Genomic DNA, 16,337 nt, shown 5'->3' with positions numbered 1-16,337 from the left:
AATCAATGAAAGGGGGGAGAACAAGCATGTAGTAGAGGAAGGGAGATTAATATTATTGCACGTAAACTAAAAAGTTCAAGTACTGTTGATATATAAATAATAAACAATATCCTATGTGAATAAACCTATATTTGCTTTTACTTTATGATCTGTATTATTCTATATGTTTTGGGCTTTAAACTGCTCTCACCCACTGCCCATGAGTGGCTTTTGACTCACGGTGAGTCTGTTGGACAGAACAGAATTGCTTGCTCGAATTTCCAAGTCTGTAAATCATCAGGAAAGCAGAAAGCCTCTTTCTACCATGAAGCAGCTGGTGGGTTTGGACAGTTAACTTGGTGGTTAGTAACCCATAGCACAACCCTCTCCATCACTGGTGCTTCTCACTGCCCTATGGTCATTCTACAAACTCATGGTAATTCCATCCCTACTTTCTATAACCATTCTTCTCTTTCTTTATGTGGGTTTGCCTCCAGCCAGCACACGAAGAAATGAATCAGACTTCTAGGGACCAGGTGACTGAGCACAAACCCTCAGCGGTTATTGAAGCCCCGGAGTTTTGTCTCCATGCCCATCCATTTTATTGGCACCTACTTCCCACTCCTGTTATGGTGCCTTGGAGGAGAATCAAAGTGCAGGCAATTATCAAACAACCGTCTTCATGGCCGAATGCAGAGTAGTTTTCGCTTTTTTCTTAGCCCCTTGCCCCCTTCTCTATCTTCGTAGTCTCCCATTGCCATTTCTCAAAGCTGCCACTGAGTTAACTAACATATACCCTTCGATCTATTTTTTTTCTCTTCTCTTTCCTGACCTTTCTGTCTTAGTTTTCTTGTAACAGAGCTGAGCGTGTCTCCTATGTAAAAGAAGGGCATCAAGGGGGTTTGTAGGGAAACCCCATGTGTTTTTGTACACTATATTTTGTCCCTATTCTAATATATATAGCTCTGACTCTCATGCTCAGTCCTGTTAGTTTTACTTTGTAAGAGGATTACTAGATAATTAGGATGGGTTTCTTTGCAGTCGGAGACATTGGGCTACAGTTTTAAAACCTGTGACCAGGTTTTGAAACTCCAATGATCGCTGGAGAGTGCAAGGAAGCTAGGTCAAAGTAATAGTCGTGTGTTGTTGTTAGGGGCCATCACGTTGGGTCTGACTCATAACTACTCTGTGTGTACAACAGAGCAACACACTGCCCGGCCTTCACCATTGTCACACGTGTTCTCATCTCGGAGCCCATTGTTGAAGTCATGGTGCCAATCCTTCTTGTCAAGGACTATCCCCTTTCTCATTGACCCTTTCTCTAACCACCACGACGTCCTCAGGGACTGGTCTTTACTGAAAGGCCCAAAATACATGGGATGAAGTATCACCATCTTTATCCCTACGGAGCATTCTGGTTGTCCTTCTTCTAAGACAGATTGGTTTATCCTTTTGGCAGTTCATTGTACTTTCAATATCCTTTGCATGAATTATTCTTTGGTCTTTCTTATTCAGTGTTTCACTTATACATGCACATGAAGTGATTGAAAAGTCCAGGGCTTAGACACATCTTAGTCCTCAGACACATCTTTGTCCTCAAAGTAACCTCTTTGCTTTTCAACATTTTAAAGAGGTTGTGTGTAGAAGAATTACCCAATGCAATGAGTTCTTTAATATATTGTTTGCAGTTTCCATGAGACTTGATTGTGGATCTAAGCAAGACAAAATCCTTGACAACTTCAGTCTTTTCTCACCTTATCATGATATTGCTTCTTGATAGTTATGAGAATTTTTGTTCTCTTTATCTTGAGCTGTAATCCATACTGGGCACTATAATCCTTGATCTTCAAAAGCATGTGATTGAAGTCCTCTTCACTGTCAGCAAGCAAAATTGGGTCATCTGCCTATTGCAGTTTGTTAATATGCCTTCCTCCCATCCAGACACTGTATTCTTCTTCATATAATCCAGTTTATCTGATCATTTGCTCAGCATACCGATTGAATAAATGTGGGGAAAAGATGCAACCTTGATGCACACCCTTCCTGATTTTAAAACATGCAGCATTCCTTTGTCTGTTCACACAGTTGCCTCTTGATCCATGCACTGATTCCACATAAGCAAAATGAAGTCTTCCAAAGTTCCCTTTCTTCTCAAACGTATGCTATGATCCACATAGTCAGATGCCTTTGCATAGTCAATAAAACACAAATAACCATCTTCTTGTATTCTTTGCTTTCAGCCAGTCTGACATCAGCATGGATATCCCTTGTTCCACATCTTCTTTTGCATCTGGCGTGTATCTCTGGCAGCTCCCTGTGAATGCACTGCTGCAACTATTGTTGGATGATCTTCAGTATCATTTTACTTGCACATGATATTAATGATATTGTTCTATAGTTTATATCATTTCAATTTGTTCTGTAACAGAGTCTGAAAATAAGGCTTATAAAAGAAAATATGTGTCTGTTTGCCATGTCGTTCATGCATTCTTGGGTAATCTATCAATAGGAAATGTTTATGCTTGTTAAGTTAAAGATGGGAGATGCAATGGTTAAGCGGCTAACTGTAATATCTTCTCCTAAAGTTAAATGCCTATGAAACTCTATGGGGTATTTTTACTCTGTCTGTAGAGTTCCTATCAGTCAGAATTGCCTGGGTGATACCTAACAGCAACATATTTCAGAAAATACAGAGACATTACAAAAATGTATATGTAAGGAAGGTAGGATCTTAGACCTATAGTAAGTGACCAGGCCATAAAAACATAAGCTGATCTGTTTTCAGTAGGGGTGGGGGTACGGGGAAGCAGACATTTCATGAAAGGGAGGAACTTGGCAAACTATGTAAAATAGGCTTTGAATGTAATCATTTGACAAAATGTGTTGAGTGGTTCTGATGTCAACCTTCAATGAAATATGTTGAAATCAGGAAGCTCTGGATACCATATTGCAAAATATTGGTTTTTCTGGGTATGTGTAATTCTTGAAATGATACAGTAATATCATAGAGATGAGCTAATGGTCATGTGAATGAGTTCAATAGTGGTTGTAAATGACATACTCTTGGAAGGCAGAATTAGTTTAATTCACTTGGGATGATTAGCATTGCAACACATGTGGCTGAGGTACTTCACAGCTGCTTTGCATACAGCGACTGTCTACCGTTAGAAGTGACCACCTTTGCTATGATAGCCGGAAGATGCACTCGAACATTTCTCCAAATGAGGATACATTTCCCAATCATTTCTCACCATGGCCTTAAAGGTCTTTAAAGCTAGGCAGTACTACTGCTATGAATTTTAAGAAAAGTAAGAAATGAGGGCAAATAAATAGATGGAAAGAACTATTTTGAGAGACAATAAGCAATGATGGCACTTATTTATTTAAAAGAAAATGATTACTAGTCATGAGAATAAAGCCAAAAGTACAGAGGATCTGACATGGGACAGTCTGGCTCACCATGGAGGGGTGGGTGACATCAGGGGCAGTGCTGAAGCAGTCACTGGCCTTCCTTAGATAATCAGTCTGCAAACTGGGAAGGTGTGTATGAGGTTTTCAGTGCCACCGTGTCCTCATTTACATGAGCAAGACATCTTTGTCTTCCTGGGGAAAATTCTTCTTATCGATTATTTCTCACTTAAGGTGTATTTCTAGCAATAAGAATGTTTAAGCTTCTGTTCCTAAAATAATTAGCTCTAATATGGTTGCAAAGCTAGGTTCCTTTCTTGGTATTTACCAGTGTTCTTATTCATGTTTGGTTGTTTTGTGTGATTATCTTTAATTGTGGTAACATATATAACATAAAATGTATCACTTTAACCATTTTTGGGTTTGTCATTCCCTGAGGTTAACTACATTCACTGTGTTGCGCAGTGTCCACTGTGTTTCCATCTTCTGCATTACAGCTTAAATTTAAAGCACTTGGTTTATGGAAAGTTGTTACCTCCTCAATGCTTGCTGACCATTAAACCAGAAGTGCACCTATCCTTAGATTCCTAGGCAAGCCCGGGAAGGAACAATTTGCCCTCAGATTTACACAAAATGTAGGGAACTCTCCAGGGCGTGCCCTTAATGATTTGCCAAAAACAGACACATGTTATTTAATTGAAGTTAAAAACTGGGGTCCTAAGGACAATGACTCAAAACTGCCTGGTCATGAGTCATGCACCCATTACCCCTGAGCCAAATGGTCAAAACCACTGTGGTCAGATCCTGTAAGCTTTTAACCTACCATTACGTACATATTCCAATCATGGCCCTTCCCCTGCCTTCTTAGTCATCCCTGTGACAGTGATGGACAGTTTGTTGTTGGTTTTTAGCAGTGTACACTCAGTTCCATCTCTTAAGTATCCTATGTAGAAGGGAATGGTATACTGCCCAGTCATGCACCACCTTCGTAATTGTTCCTATCCATGAGCCTAATTGTTCCTGTTGTTGCAGCCATTGAGTCAGTCCATCTCATGGAGAGCCTGACTCAGCAGTTCTCAACTGTGGGCTCCGCCCCCTTTGGGGGTCAAATGACCTTCTCACCTTCTCAGAGGTTGCCTGATTCATAACAATAGCAAAATGAAGTAGCAACGAAAATAATTCTATGGTTGGGGTCATCACACCATGAGGAACTGTATGAAAGGGCCGTGGCATTAGGAAGGTTGAGAACCACTGGTCTGTCTTGTTTTTGTTCACCCATGACCTTTTCAAACACGAGATCTTCCTTCAAAGACTGGTCCTTCCTGACTCTATGTCCAAAGTACAGGAGATACAGTCTCTCCATATTCTTCTCTAAAGAACAGTCTCGCTGTCCTTCCAAAATAGATTTGCTTGTTTTCTGGCAGTCTGTGGTATATTTAATATTCTTTCTCAATGCCAAAATTCAAAGGTGCTAATTCTTCTATAGTCTTCCTTACTCACTGTCAAGCTTTCCCATTAATATGAGGCAATTAAAAAATTCCTATGGCCATAGTCAAGTGTGCTTTAGTCTTCAAAGTGCCATTTTGACTTTTTAACACTTTCAAGACATCTTTGGCAGCAGATTTGCCCAAGGCCAAATGTCCTTTAGTTTTTTGACTGCTGCTTCTATGAGTGTTGGTTGTGAATCCAAGTGAAATGAAATCTGGACTTTAACCTTTTCTGCACTTATCATGCATTTCTCATATTTCTTTTCTTTTCTTTTTTTAATAAATCGTTTTATTCAGGGCTCTTACAGCTCTTCTAACAATCCATACATCAATTATATCAATCATATTTGTACATATGTTGCCATTATGGTTTTCCAAACATTTTCTTTCTGCTTGAGCCCTTGGCATCAGCCCTTCTCATTTCCCTCCCTCCCCCACACTCCACCCTCCTGGACTCCTGATAAATTATAAATTATTATTATTTTCATATCTCACACGATATGCCATCTCCCTTTGGCCTGTGTTTCTGTTGTTCGTCACCCTCGGGTTGGGGGTGGGGGTTTATACAGCAATCACAATAGTTGGTTCCCCTTTTCTCCCCCTTCACCCTCATGGTATCACTGTTCCTGAGGTGTTTATCTGTCCCGGACTCTGGGTGTCACAAGTTCTTATCTGTACCAGTGTACTGCTCCGGTCTAGCCAGATTTGTAAGGTAGAACAGGGGTCATGATAGTGAGTGTGGGAAGGTGGGGAAGCATTCAAGAACTAGAGGAATGTTGAGTGTTCCATCAGGTGCAATGCAGCACCCTGGCGGTCTCATTCTTTCCTTGTGATTCTTCTGTGAGGGAATGTCCAATTGTCTACAGCTGGGCTTTGGGTCTCCTCTCTGATTCCCATCATTTATATCAGTATATTTTTTGTTTTGGGTCTTTTGATGCCTGATACCTGATCCCGTTGACACCTCATGATCACACAGGCTGGTGTGTTCTTCCATGTGGACTTTGTTACTACTTCCCTACTAGATGGCCGCTTGTTTAACTTCAAGCCTTTAAGACACCAGACACTATATCTTTTGATAGCCGGGCACCATCAGCTGTCTTTACCACATTTGTTTATGCACCCATTTTTACTTTAGCGATCATTGGGAAGGTAAGCATCACAAAATACCAGATTAGTAGAACAAAGTGTTCCTACGTTGAGGGAGTACTTGAGTAGAGACCCAATGCCTGTCTGCTACCTTAATATTTAACATTTAAATATATGTACATAGACCTATATCTCTATCATTGTATATTAATATATTTACATATATACATGCCTAGATTTATACCTCTATAAATGTCTTTTGCCTCCTAGTTCTTTCCTTTATTTCTTTTTACTGTCCTCCTGTCTCACTATCATGTTTGACCTTCATTCAACTCTCAGTACTTTCTCTTGGCTACATTGCATTTGATCAAACCCCATCAGGCATTCTACGCCCTCCTTACCATAGATTTTAGATCTCTTATTGTTCCCCTGTCCCTGAATTTGTTGGATCCCTACCTCCCTTTCCCCCATCTCCTCCTCTCCCATGTCCCTCTGGAGCCATTGGCCCTGTTGTTTTCTCCTCAGGATTGGTTATCCTGCCTATCCTATATGGATAGACATGAGAAAAAGCAAAAGGGAAAAAGGGGAGAAAAAGAGAGAGAGGGGGAAAAAAGCCTATAAATAGTTCCAGGTCTGTCTGCTGACCCTTCTGCGTGTGTCTAATCAGATCTGGTGAAGTGTCATGCCCTGCCCACTGACTCTGAGGTCTGTTTTCGGGATTCCTCGGGTACTGCATTGCTTTGCTCCCCTTGCTCTCAGTTGCACTCCCTTCTTGTTTCGCTCCGGTGTGACTGTGTGTGTGTGTGTGTGTGTGTGTGTGTGTGTGTGTGTGTGTTAGGGTCAGACCGGGCACACTTCCCACACTGTGTCTCTAGTGCTGTCCCCTATAGCCCTGTGGGTCAGTGAGGGGTGTTGTGTCTCATGGCGGGGCCGTCCCCACAGTCTTCTCTATGCATTGGCTACTCTGTGCAGGAATGTCATCCTCAAGGCTTGGAGGGCCAGAATGTGGTCCACTCTCTCTATCTCTTTCCTTCATAGTTTGCTCCCATGTGGTCTGAGCAGACCCGGCACTCTCCCGGGCTGTATCTTCAGTACTGGCCTTTATAGTGCATTCTTCTGGAGGGGTCTGGGGGTGTTGCTATTTTTTATTGGTCTCTTAGCATTTTTGTTTTCTTTATGTCGAGGTGTAATGTACATCAAAGTCAATAGTATTTCATCTTCCTCAGGAAGTGCTTCCTGTCTCCTTCACGTTTTGCAAGCAAGGTCATGACATCTGCATATTGCAGGTTGTTAATGAGGTTCCCTATAATAGTGATACTGCATTATTCATCATATCAGTTTATCATATTTTTATTCAGCAGACAAATTGAATAAATAGGGTGAAAATATAAATCTCGACACATTTTTTTTTATTTCAAACCATTCCATATCCCCTTGTTCGGTTCAAATAAGGACTTCATGGTTTTGTCTGAGTACAACTGAGCTGGGATTCTCATCCTTTGAAATTTTACCCATAGTTTGTTATGAATGATACAGTCAATTATATACAGATTAGCTAATTATACACAGTAAATATTGCATAGTCGATATTGCAATTGCATAGTCAATTAGACACAGTAAATATCTTTTTAGCATTCTCTGCTTCCAGTCAAGATCCATCAGATGTCAGCAATGATAATCCTCTTCGGAATCTGGCTTACATTTCTGGCAGTTCCCTACCAATATACTGCTGCAACAATATTAGAACGCGCTTCAGCAATATTTTTCTTATGAGTGATGTTAATGGTATTTTAACTAATTCACACATTCTGTTGGATCACCTATCTTTGGAATGGGCACAAATATGGATCTCCTCCAGCCTTATGGCCAGGGAACTGTCTTGCTCATTTCTTGGCATAGATGAATAAGCACTGCACATCACTGTGTTGAAAATCTCAATTGATATTCTGTTGTTTTCAGCCAATGCCTTGAGTGAAACTTGGACTTCTTCCCTCCATATCATTTATTCTTGATCATATGCTACTTCCTGAAATTAAGGCACAGTGTCTCTGTATTCCAGCTATGTTCTCGTCATACTTCCTGAGTCATTCAATCATTTGCTCATAGAAATCCTTTAAGTGATAACTTGAGCATGACATATTTCTTCACTTTGTCACCTTGAGAAATGTTGAGCATGTATGTACTACCATTTTGCTTTTCTAACTGCAAGTCCTTCTCATTTCATTATATTATGCTACTTTACCTGTTTGCGACACCCTTTGAAATCTTCTGTTACTTCATCATTTTTTTTCATTCACTTTGTAGTCTACCTTCAAAAGTTAAGTTTCATCATCTCCTCTGATGTTTGGTTTGCTCTTTTCTTTCTCTCCTGTCTTTTAAATGACCTTTTAGTTTCTTCACTTATGATGTCTTGGATGTCACCTCCCAATCCATCTGGTCTTCAGGTGGCACATAGTCAAGGTGGGATTTTGGCTCTCATAAACAAATAATTTTCTTTAGTATCCACTTGAACATCATATGAGCAATTGGTGATCTGGTTTTTTTTTTTTTGCCCCTAGTCTTGTTCTGATTGATATTAACTTTCTTCATCATCCAATATTCCTGTGTATTTCACCTGATGAAGTCTATATGTATAGTCACCATTTAGATTGTTGAAAAATGTATGTTTATGTAGTTGAAATAATCATTGGTCTTGTAAGATTCTATCATGAGGTCACCCATGTCATTTCTATCACCATGGCCATATTTCCAACTACTGATCCTTTTTCTTTATTTTCTAACTTTGAAATTCCAATCATAAGTCATTCACAATGCATCTTGATCGAATATATGATCACTTTTAGACTGTGGAAATGTATAAAAAATCTTCAGTTTTCTCATCTTTATCAGTAATGTTTGCTGAATATTAATCATATTAACTGATCTTCCTTGTAAGAATATAGATATCTGAGTTAAAGTTATTTGTGCCAACCTGGCCGATAAACACATGTGGGGTTAATTGAAGAAGGGCAGAGAGATAAATGGCTCAGTGAGCCTCGCCTTTCTAGTTCTCAGGTCTCTTGCTTTGTGATGGTTGGACCAGGGTGCAACTGCCTTAGCCAGTTCCCTACTTCAGCTGGCAAGGCTCACTTCCTGCAAGACATTCCCAAAGAGAAGCCGCATGGACCTACCCCGATGCAGCCCTGGGTGCTGGAGCAGCCGTGTGGAGACCCCTGCCAGCGCTGAGATGTTTATACATTCACTGATTCAGTTTTCCTCCTGCAGTCAGCATCATAGTGTGAGTTTTGTGAGATGGAGGAGGACTTTGTGGACTAGTGTCGCACATATGGGTTAATGTTAGACTTATGGGCTTGGGCAGCACTGGGTTGGGATATTTTCTTGATGTGCATTCACCCTTTATATAAACTCTGTCTTATACATATGAGTTTCTGTAAATTTGTTTCTCTAATGTACCCAGACCAACACAATATCTTGACCCTTATAATGATATATTTCAGGAGAGATCTTGAAATGTTCCTTTTAAATGTTCAATTATCTTCAATTTATCATTCCCAGTATAGTAGACCATAATGCTTGTCTGACTTAAAATGGCCGATAACAATCCATTTCAACTCACTAATATCTATGATATTGATCTCTATTTCTTACATTTTGTTTTGTTGTTGTTGTTTTCAGTAGCAATATTTTATTCCAATGACCCTTGGTAGATTCAAATCACCAGATTTGCAGTTAGTAGTCAAGTACTTAATTATTTGCAATATATGGAGATATATATAGATAAATATCTGGCATATATCATATATATATGTCTACATATCTATATGGAATAAGCATAAGTTGAAAGACTCAACAATTATTTTCAAGTCTATATATCTATATATTACTGCTTTTGTTTCTCTAAAGAACCCTCAGATGATTAATATAAACTTAATAGGTTTATTTTTATATCCAATGTCTAGAATTTGTCCAATATGGAAAATAGTTCCTGACATATTACACTCAATACATATTTATTGAAAAGGAATGAATTGTGTATCTTTTCAAATATTGTTATTGCTTGAAGAAAAAACAAAACAAATTCACTGCCATAGATTCAATTCTGACTCATGGAGACTCTATAAGGTAGGTTAGAGCTGCCCTGTGAGTTTCTAAAACTGTAACTTTTCTGGGAGTAGAAAGCACCATCTTTCTTCCTAGGAGATGACTGGTGGTTTTGAACTGCTGACTTGAGGTTAGCAACTCAGCAAGTAACCATAACAAAGAAGGATGCATTTTTGTTGTTGTTGTTTGTTTATTTTGAAGGGTGCATTTTTAACTTAGAGGATCTTCAATCTTTTATTTCTTAATGTTACTTGAGTCTTACAAGACATACCTTAAAGCTCTCTCTAAAAGAGAATACATTCTACATTTTACCTCTTCTAAGAGTCAGAATTTTTCCGTTATCATCTTAATTTTAACAGTTTTATAATAATTCACAATAATTATAATATTATAATTATAACAATTCAACAGTTTATTATAATTCATGTATCATACATTTCAGTAGCTCCATCTTAGTCAAAATAGTTGTGGAATTATCCATCTTAATTTAGTGGTGGGATTTGGACAAAATTTTTGGAATGCTTTAGCACCCTGAACTAAAGCACATAATTATAAAAGGTGTGATTTCACTTTAAATAACCCCCTATTTTTCTGTCATTGAAAGTGTCTAAAAGTTTGCTCGAAAAGTCGAAAGACGTTTACTTTTACGCATTAAATTGTGTCAAACACATTCTGGGCACCTAGACAGGATGCTACATGAATTTATAGAGTGGACATGTCCTTGGAATAATTTCCTTCAACTAGGTTCTAAAATTTTAACTAAAGTTAAGTATGTCTGACTTCACAGACCTCCCTCTGTTTTGAAAACAATACCAATTAAAAATCAATAATTCACTGTTTGAAGGTCCTGCATCCATTGTTGTTCATCTTTTATTGTAGCATCTAACTAGCCTGTGTAACTTATGAAGTTGTGGTTTGAATGAGTGACGCTTTTCCATCTTGCTGGTAATTGGACTTGGGGATATCCACTTACCCTTCTGGACTCTGAGTAAATATTTCGGTTCTATACCAGAGATTGTTTATAGTGCATTTAGCTTGATACACATTATGAGGATGTAAAGTCAAACCCACTTTGCAGCAGTTATGAAATTTCAGTGATTAATTTCTGCTGGTGTATTGGAAAGGTATGTTCAAATAAGACATAAATTGTCCAGAACTAATTGTTTTCAGACAGACGTGGTTTATATGGCAATCTGATAGTCTAAATAGAAAAGTGATAAAATACTTTAGATAGTGTAGCACTCACAACTTTTTTGACTCACATCTACACAACCTATACAGGCAGAACACATGTTGGGGAGTTTAAGGAAATGGAAATATTTTCTCAGTCTTCCTACATAGAAATACATGTGCTAATGCCCACCATAATGCTACTATCTCGGGCCATTTTCCCAACCAGCTTTGCAACAGATGGAACTAAGGCAGTTTTACTTTGTGGATTTTATGAGAATTTTTCTAACTCTAAAATGATTCTCTTTACTGGCTTGGTAGTTTCTTACAAATCCCAGAAGCTATGCAGAAAGCACAGGGGGTCTCCTGACCCTGGCTTCTTTGGGGTAGCAGAAGAAGCCTGTACACAAACAGGTGGCGGATAGTTTCAGAAGTTTACCCTCTCATAGTTCTGGAGACTACCAGTCTGAATTCAGGATGTCATCAGTGTCATATTTTCTTCTAAGCCTCTAAGGGAAAGGTCTTTTTTTTTATCGTTTTATTAGGGGCTCATACAACTCTTATCACAATCCATACACACATCAATTGTGTAAAGCACATTTGTACATTCATTGCCCTCATCATTCTCAAAACATTTGCTCTACACCTAAGCCCCTGGCATCAGCTCCTCATTTTCCCCTTCCCTCCCCGTCCCCCTCCCTTATGAACCCTTGATAATTTATAAATTATTATTTTGTCATATCTTGCCCTGTCCGACATCTCCCTTCACCCACTTTTCTGTTGTCCATCCCCCAGGGAGGAGGTCACATGTAGATCCTTGCCATCGGTTCCCCCTTTTCACCCCACCCTCCATATATTCTTCACAGACACCATCCAAAGCCCTGGTGGCTTGGTGCTGACATGCTGAGCTTCAGTCCCAGGAACAGCACAAAGGCCACCAGGGTTCCCTCCCTTTGGGAACCTCAGGATAAATGCAAATCAACCCTTCATTTAGCAAACAGATGCCTTGTTGGTAAATCTCTCGGGTGTATTTTACATTTCCAGGTGTTCTAGGAGAAGGAAAAAAAGGGGGGGGGGGCTCAATTCAAATCTATCTTAATCAGGCTGAAGATACATCATCCATATCCAGAGATGATTTGCATGCGACTATAACAGTGTCCAAAATATTCATGGCTATGTTGCTGTTTATAAAGAGAAAATTTTTTAAATTCATCACCAAATCACAATTTGATAGCAGGTTGATTTATGACATGAAGGTGGGACTATGGAAGCAGGAAAAAGGCTGCGAATAGAAGGCATGCACTATTGCAGGTTAGAAAAGCTTAAGCACTGGGTTTGAGATCCTCTGACTATATTGCGCAGACTCAAGTACCCTAATTTCCATTAAAGAAATGCTCAGGCAAGACCTTTGGGGTTGGGTTACCACTCTGTGAGATGGCTAGAGGAATCCAAGCTGTTCATGGTGCCAATTACTGGTCTGAATGAACTAACTAGAGAGTAAATCTATGTCAAGACACAAATTGGTATTGGGGCTCCCTCTGTAAACCATTGCCTTCTGAAAGCCAAGTGAATAGAATTTAAGCTCTAATACAACAGACATCTTAAAATAGATGCTAAATGTCCACCCACAATGCTTGAGCTCTATTAAGATTTCATAAAATGTACAGTTGAAATAACTGGGTTGGCATACTCATGTCACTCACAATCCATACATACGTCCAGCTGCATGCATGCATACCTTTAGCTGGGTAAATACATGTTTCTATTGAAGAAATAAGACTATTGCTCAGGGTCAAGTAGAGCCCACTGTACTCTTTCCTCCTGAATGGACTCGCTCCTCAACAAAAGGCTCACAACTCTCCCTTACTGTCTTAATCCTTTTTTGTGTAAATCTGAATTTCACTTGTTCACACTGTCTAATGTTTGTATGGGAGAAATCTTAGTGATTGTGGCAAAGGCTGTGTATTTCTCATTTTAGCCTATTTGACTTCTCAGCTATATTTTATAGTTGACCACTCTTTTTTAAAAAATCATTTTATTAGGGGCTCATACAACTCTTATCACAATCCATCATTTACACAATACATCAATTGTGTAAAGCACATTTGTACATTCATTGCCCTCATCATTCTCAAAACATTTGCTCTCCACTTAAGCCCCTGACCACTCTTTTGTAGATGCTCTGGTTCCTTGATTTTTGGAGAAAACAACGTTTGCCTCAGTCTCAATTGTTGAGAATCTTCAAGACTCTTCTTTATCTACACTCGTACCTAATGAGATCTCATCCAGTTCCTTGGCTATAAGTACCATTCAAAAACAGTTGTTAGTAGGGTTAGGGTTAGGGTTAGGGTAAAAAAAACAAGAAAAAAAAAAAAAAACAGTTGTTAGTTGTCTTCTTTTTTTAAAAAATCATTTTATTGGGGGCTCATACAACGCGTATCACAATCCATACATACATCCATTGTGTCAAGCACGTTTATACATTTGATTCCCTTATCATTCTCAAAACATTTGCTTTCTACTTGAGCCCTTGGTATCAGCTCCTCATTTCCTCCCTCCCTCCCTGGTCCCCCTCCCCCATTAACCCTTGATAATTTATAAATTATTATTATTTTGTCATATCTTACACCGTTTGATGTCGCCCTTCACCCACTTCTCTGTCTGTCCCCCAGGGAGGAGGTTATATGCAGATCCTTGTAATCGGTTTCCCCTTTCTCCTTCACCTTCCCTCCACCCTCCCTGTATCACCACTGGTCCTGAGGGGTTTATCTGTCCTGGATTCCCTGTGTTTCCAATTCCTATCTGTACCAGTGTACATCTCTGGTCCAACCAGATTTGTAAGGTAGAATTGGGATCATGATAGTGGGGGTTGGTGGGAGGAAGCATTTAGGAATTAGAGGAAAGTTGTATGTTTCATCGTTGCTACACTGCACCTTTAAGTCAGCTTGGACTCATGGTGATCTAATGTACAATAGAGCAATATTTTCCATGATCACCTGCATGTTTGATTCTATTGTTGTGGCTCTTGTGTTACTCTATTGGCCCTCTACTTCACCAAACATGGTGTTCTCCTCTAGCAATTGATCTTGCCTGATGACTTATCCAGAGTAGTTGAGTCAAGAAATGCTTTGTTGTCATTCAGAAGGTTTTCACTGACTACCTTTTAGAATTAGACAGTTAGATCTTTCTTCTTAGTTTGCCTTAGACTGGATGCTCCACTGAAATCTGTTCACCATGGGTGACCCTGATAGTATTTGAAATATTGGTAGCATAGCTTCTGTCACGATAGTAGCATGTAGGCCACAAGAGTATGACAAATCGACAAGTAGGTGATAGAAAATCATTCATGGAATTTTATAAAACTAAAGGACTTCTTTCTCTGTGTAGAATTAAATTATTTAGAAAGTTATATTTAAATCACATATTTAAATTTAATTTATTTAATATTGAAGGATAATTGTTTGATATCCAAACAACAAAGGGAATAAGGGAATATACAATAAAATCGTTAGTTATTATAAAACATTAGCCCAGATAAGAAAATATAAGGAAAGTATATAAATGCTAGATGAAATAGATGTCATTTGGTTTACTCTGCATTTACCAAAGATTAACTGAAATGTCATTTGTAGGTCAAAGCTTGAATGTACAGTTTGTTTACAGTAACAATAGCATTGACATTATAATTATTTCATAAAGGAGTCATAGGAAAGGTTTCACAAAAGCAATCAGAACACTTGAATTTTTCCCCAACTCTTGTAGGAAAAGAAAGAATAAATAATCCAAAACTACTGGAGAATAATATACAAAAATACTTTTTTAACTTTCACTTATTTTCAGAACTTATAACCATAATTTTAGTGCCTAATAAGGTCAAATTATTTAAGCATATTGACCTATTTAAGCCAGAGAACAATTGCTATTCCCAATTTAAATCTAATTTTCACTCTAAATTCATATCTCCTGATGTGGTAGAACAATTTTTATGATTCCAACTTCTTTTGGGGGCCCAAATTCAATATTAATGCAAAATAAGAGTTGGAGCTGATAGGGGGAAAAATGTACCTTTATGAAGTACATAATATTCAGAAATCAATAGGTTGTTTTACTAGATAAATAAATTCATTACTAGCAGTGGGATTTCAATGTCATCATTAACCTATTATTAGTCCTCTGTGACTGCATCACACTAAGACATCCACGGGAACTTCCAATTTTCTAGCTCAATTCACAGTAGTTTAATCTAGCTCAGCAGTTAAAGTTTGGTTCTCACTCAGATTTGTGAAGCAGCAGCATCTTATCAAAGAGCTTTGGCATGAGAATCCGTCAGAAGTCTCTGTGCAGCTATTCATAGCTAATGTGCAGTTATGTCATCTGGCAAACATAATAATCCCCTCTAACATGAGGATGTGTTGCAATACTGGAAATACCGTGTACTCATAAAACCTCTCCAGTGTGATATGTGTTCAGTAAAACTATTTATTTTTTCATCATTTTCTAACTGCATGATTGGAAACAAGTGGATTTCTGTTCTATTTGCAGTTTTTCTTTGGTAATGGGGCTATATAGACAAATCAGTCCCTTGACACTTGTGGCTCTGTTTACAGAGCACATTGACCATCATTTCAAAGAATCCATCACTCTTTTATTGATGACAATAGTACAAGATATCATAGATCACCCGATGACCTGTCAAATCACCTAACCAAGTTATGATGGCATATCTCTGCCAGAGAACTTAGGCAAGTTTCCAGAACGGCACTGAGGAGGGAAGATGTCTGCCCAAGAGATATGCCCAGAATTATTAATTCCCCAAGAACACCTGAGGCACTCACTCCTATGTCTGTCCTACTCCAGAGGTATATTGCAATACCAGTGAGAGAGTAGATCATATGATAAGTATAGTCTTTTTTAAAATTTGACCATCTGAAAACGATAGTGTATGAATTACATTGTGTCCCCCTAAAAGATGTGTTAGAATCCTATATGTGAATGTGATCCGGTTTGAAAATACTTTGTTCCTTTGTTATGTTAATTAGATCACACCTGAGTAGGGGGGAAGTAATTATAACACCAATCATTTCTTAGTTATGAAAAGAACAGATT

This window comes from Echinops telfairi, unplaced genomic scaffold (genome assembly GCF_000313985.2).
Source record: "Echinops telfairi isolate 266 unplaced genomic scaffold, ASM31398v2 ScPeMD7_1;HRSCAF=3_0, whole genome shotgun sequence".
NCBI lineage: Eukaryota > Metazoa > Chordata > Mammalia > Afrosoricida > Tenrecidae > Echinops > Echinops telfairi.
This window is presented reverse-complemented; position numbering follows the sequence as displayed.